The sequence below is a fragment of the Saccostrea cucullata genome, unplaced genomic scaffold, assembly GCF_032062105.1.
Source record: "Saccostrea cucullata isolate Sc308-1 unplaced genomic scaffold, CSIRO_AGI_Scuc_v1 ctg3691, whole genome shotgun sequence".
Classification (NCBI taxonomy): domain Eukaryota; kingdom Metazoa; phylum Mollusca; class Bivalvia; order Ostreida; family Ostreidae; genus Saccostrea; species Saccostrea cuccullata.
This window is the reverse complement of record NW_026936198.1, coordinates 54,162-59,433: the sequence shown is the minus strand read 5'-3', so window position 1 is coordinate 59,433 and position 5,272 is coordinate 54,162. Positions and strand designations below refer to the sequence as shown.

The window sequence follows — 5,272 nt, the reverse complement described above, 5'->3', positions numbered from 1 at the left end:
TGCACCTGAGCAACTTCTTATCTGTGGAAACTTCCCAATTAATTTATTGTTGTTTTAGAAAATGTTTATCAAAGCTTACGACTAAATTAGTGCCAGAGACTTGTTTACCCAAATGATAATAGATACATATAAGTTCTTTATAAATGAGAAAGGCCATGGACAGATAAGTTGATTACACAAGAATATCAACAATCACATTAAGAGTCATGTTGCAATTTTTATCATTGATATGATGCTACTGTGACAAACTTTCGCACAAATTGATAGATAATAATTTTCTCATTGAATTATTCTATAATTTTTGCGGTTTTCCTACCAGTGTTTACGCCTTCTTCACGGCACTTGCTCCCAGCTGTTTTCAGAGATTATTGTTGACCCTGCTCATCATTTAAATTGTTTAAATGGTCTTTCTAAAGAATGGTCACTGTTCATTATCTTTGCTCAGAGTAAAAATTTTATAAATGGTAAGATTTATACTACATGTGGTTACATCCATTTTAGTGCAAAGTAATAGTGTTGAACCAGTTCTTTACACTTGTACAAAATTAAATTCTAAATATGACCCAAACTGCAAATATACCTATTATATATTTCCATCACAAATAACAATCTAGATTAGCTTTAGATTTGGCAGTGCTTTATTGAACACATACAGGTAAATATGGAAGACATGATCTGGTGGTACATGACCAGTGTTATCCCTGGTCATCGTTAGCAGGTGCAGGGAACAGTAAACGTTTCAGATTCCTTCGTCTGACTCGAATCCCACAGCTAGGACAGGTTTTATCCAGATCCTATAGTAAATTAAAAGAAAATATTTACATTTCCAATGTCTTTGCCCGAGATAAAATTACAAATAGTTTATGTACTTTATTTCTCCATCAATGTACTGGTTCATCAATAAGTGCGGTTAAAAAAAATCAAGTGCAGGGCGGGACAAGTAGCTAGACAGAAGCAGGGCTCGGAGCATGTGAATTAGCGGAATCTAGAGCATGTAAATATAAGAATACTCTGTTTATTTTTCGATTTCATGACGATGATCAATGGATTGGCTTGCGTGATAATTTTATGCATAAACGCCTTTGGCGTTTATGCAAATTATCACGCATGCCAATCGATTGATCACATCACGATCGAAAAATAAGACAGTTTTCCTTAAATACATTTTTATTATCAATTACAGGTACCTGTACATATGCAACATTTTGAAGGTATACAATACACCTTTGACAAATGATTTATAAAAATATTTATCTTTGATAATGTATGGGTGCATGTATTCTGTATGATAATAGAAAACCTAGGTCAATAGTGTTCTAAATTGATTGTAAATCACTTACATTAAAGACTTCTTTCCAACATTTAAAGCAGCAGCGTGATCACAGGTCGATTGGAATGGAACTTTTGCCTCACTCCGACATTTACAACACACATACCCTACAAAACAAAGAGGATATTACTACAGGTTTATCTATTTCGTGTATGGTGACTTATTTTGTGTCCTCTAATTCACTGATTTAGTCACGAACCAATCATCAGTTTTTGTAAAAGAATTAAGTTATGTACAATACTTTTTTTTTCAATTTTTTTAAAATCAATTTGAAAATACTACAAGTAAAGTTCAACTTGCATATTTTAACTCTATAAAGTTTGCCCTTGCCCCTCCCCCAAAAAATTTCATGACTTTTCAGAAATCAATTCCGGCAAAAAATGTCTACAAATAAATGGACATGGTGACTCCAATATACCAATATACCCCCAAACTTCATTAGCAAAGGGTACAAAACTTATTCATTCAATGGACAAAGAAACACCTGTAGATACATAGAAATCTAACCTGACTTATCCTGAGAAGGACTCCGTATATCTAGTGGTCCAGCCACATTCTACAGTCGCTCACTTATATTTCCTCCTGAACTTTGTTCACAGTTCCGTAACTCCTGACTGTCCTCAGAGTTCACTGACTGTGCCCCATCACCACTCACTTTGTTAAATTTCAGGGAGGACAGATCCCCCGACATAAACTTCTTACTAGAAGTGTCCGATGTTGCACGTTAGATAGTGTCTTGGGCTGCAGAACCGATCCTGAACATTCTGTTCTCTGTTTCTTTTCTGGTTGTTCTAAAATAAAAGCATTTTATCATTAAAGAACAAACACTGTCAGTTCATATTAGACATTAATAGTACTCTACGGATGATTTCAAGTCAACTAAACAATAAAATGAATAATATTATCTTTATACAAGAAAAGAAGTTAAACCTCTGCTATTTCTATATAATTGTACCTATATTTAATTGATGATACCATATAAGCAAAATTTTTAGTGAGGATTTCATTTTGGCATTTTTTAGCGAGAGTGCCAAGATTGCTAAAATTGAATATTGCTAAAAATTAATTGCACTTTATCTCTCATAGCTTCTTTAGTGAGCTTTTAAAAATTGCTAAAATTACATGTAGCTAAAAATAAAATACCAATTTTTAAGGACAAATCGCTAAATTTGTGTCTCGCTGAAATTTCCACTTATCCTGTATTAAGAACTACCGGTACCTGATACATTGGGGGTCTCTGACTGAGCCCGTTTCTTGGGAACGGAATCTTCTGGTTTATACCCACACCCCTCTCTCTGTCAGTTCCATACACAGCGAATCAAATTCCTTCTTATCCTTGTGTCTCACAAATCGATAAAACTCTGTAAATATACCAATTATGTTTTTATTGCAGTCCAGTAATTGTTACTGGGTTTTGGACTACACATGACAGCATTCACTAATTAACAGTTTAATGATATATGTATTAGTACAACTCTCTGAAAATATTGTATTTTTGCATTAGGTCAGAGGCCTGAAGAAACAGATGATTATCCATTCCAAGACTTACTTCTGAAGAGATGGTAGTGTTTTGGGTCCTCTGTGAACAGTCCTGCCATTACCCCACTGCCTGGGACAGCTCTCCTGTTTTCTTGTACATACCTAGTGCTTTGGAGAATGCCATATAGGATTCCTTACTCAGACAACACTTCACCTGTAAAGAAACAGAAACTTTTAAATACAGTGTAACCTAGTAATAGATCTTAGCTCTAGTACCATAACTTTCAAATCTATATGATGAAAAACCCTTGCATGCATGGGAGACTAGAATTTTAATATTTACCACTTGTGATAGAAAATTTCAATATATCTACATATATATAAATAGTTTTTTTGCAGAAGTACTGACATTCCTATAGTAAGAACACATATTTCAAATTTCATTTGTAGAATATTTTATCACAGTTACCAAACAGCAGAAGTGGATCTACAGCTGTATGTCAACCTGTGGCATTTTTTTTCGGGAAAGGTGGGGGGGGGGGGAGGTAAAAATTTGCTTTTCACATATTAGGCCATAATAAAAATATTCCTAGATTCTCATCCCCGCCCGCCCCGATTTTAAACCCCCGCCGCAGTTTTTTTAATTTTTGTTTTTGTTAGTATTAATTATGATCGGGATCGGTATTCATCTACCATTCTACTTTAGTTTTAAAAACCGCGAAAGTCGACATGATTTTGACAGCTGAAAAGATGGTAATTGCTGTAATACATGCGTATAAATTTTAAACAAGGGTCATTGGTTGAAAAAGATTGGTGATGATGTGAAGTAAGAGATAATTGAACCTTTACTATGACTTTTATTCGGGTATTGTAGATAAAATTACACCGATTGACCAGGTCAATAAAAAAATCTGCAAAATTGAAAAAATAAAAAATATAAAATAAAAGCCGCCCGCCTCGATTTAAAAAAAAATTTGGATGAGAATGTTCAATTTATTTATTATGGCCTTTTATAAAGACTGAACATCTAATACAAAATTGAAATGATAAATGTATGAGGAAAATATTAATTTAGCACCACTTTTCATTTTAATTCAACTTTATCTTCCCACTCCACATTTCTCACCTCTATGATGTAACTCTCTGCTGACTGTAGATGAGAATTCGTCACTGCAGGATTAGCCTCTATAACTGACCCTGACTGACGCTTTGTCTGAGAACTCTCCGATTCTGAATCTCTTTTCTGAAAAAGAAAAGTTAAACTGAATTTTAAATACCCATGCTGCAGTGTTTATAAGACTTCATGATCATTATCAATTTATACAGAGTATAAGACAATGACTTGTTATCAATAAATTTTCAACATCTCCCAATTTTTCATAATAAAAATAATACCCTGAAGTTGGCCTGAACATATTGCTTTGTGATGCTTGCTGGTAATGAAGACCAGAAACTACAGACTGTGGACAAAAGTATCGGAACGATTTACGTTAGTTTATATATTGATGCACATGTTCGCATTATTTATAGCTGGCATTTTCGGTGTAGACACGATTTGTTGTTACACCTTGGGTATTTTTAGGTTGATGACTACTTCCTGTTTACATTAACTACGTCATTATTTATCGTCTGCAACCTAAAAGTAAGTAAAATCTGTCCCCAAAAATCATGGCTGAGAATCGTCATTATGCATCGGAGGGTCTTAAAAAATCTGTTGTTTTATTAGTTCAAAATGGAAATTCTTTTCAAAAAGTTGCAGATATGCTTAAAATGTCTAAAACAACTGTGCATCGAATTTATAAAAATTTTTGTGAACGAGGAACTGTAAAAACTGCCCCGAAAACAGGTAGGAAAAAAAGTTTGAGCGATCGTGACGGGAGAAAAATTTTGCGAGAAGTGAAAACTAACAGGAAAACTCCGCTGGCTGATTTGACGGAAACATTCAACAACAATGAAAACAGAAATGTGTCTAAAAAGACAGTGTGGCGATTTTTGAAGAATCAAAAATATCATCGCTGTGTTTGTAAGAAAAAAATAAGGATTTCCCCAGTAAACAGACAGCGGAGAGTAGCATGGTGTCGTGCGAAATCAACATGGACAGACGATGACTGGAAAAAGGTAATTTTTTCAGACGAGAGTCAAGTTGTTATATTGGCAGTGACAATAAAGTTTATATCTGGAGAAAAAGTGATGAGGCATTTAGACCAGAATGCATTTCACCAATAAAAAACAAAAAACTTTCCGTAATGGTTTGGGGTTGCATAACCTATCATGGCGTCGGGACATTAACACGTGTGGAGGGAAACATAAATTCAGATAAATATATTCGAATTATAGATGACAATCTATGGCCAGTGATAGCAAGACACTTTCCAGACAATAGTTACGTTTTTCAAGATGATAATGCACCAGTTCGTCGTTCTAGGGCAACGAAAGCTTTTATGGAAAACAACCATATCAATA

At 34.3% G+C, this 5,272-nt stretch overlaps 1 pseudogene; it reads right to left on the bottom strand.

Annotated features, from left to right (window-relative positions):
* Positions 1-597: 597 nt before the first annotated feature.
* Positions 598-4,224, bottom strand: LOC134244982 (regulator of telomere elongation helicase 1-like; annotated as a pseudogene).
* Between the last annotated feature and the right edge of the window lie 1,048 nt (positions 4,225-5,272).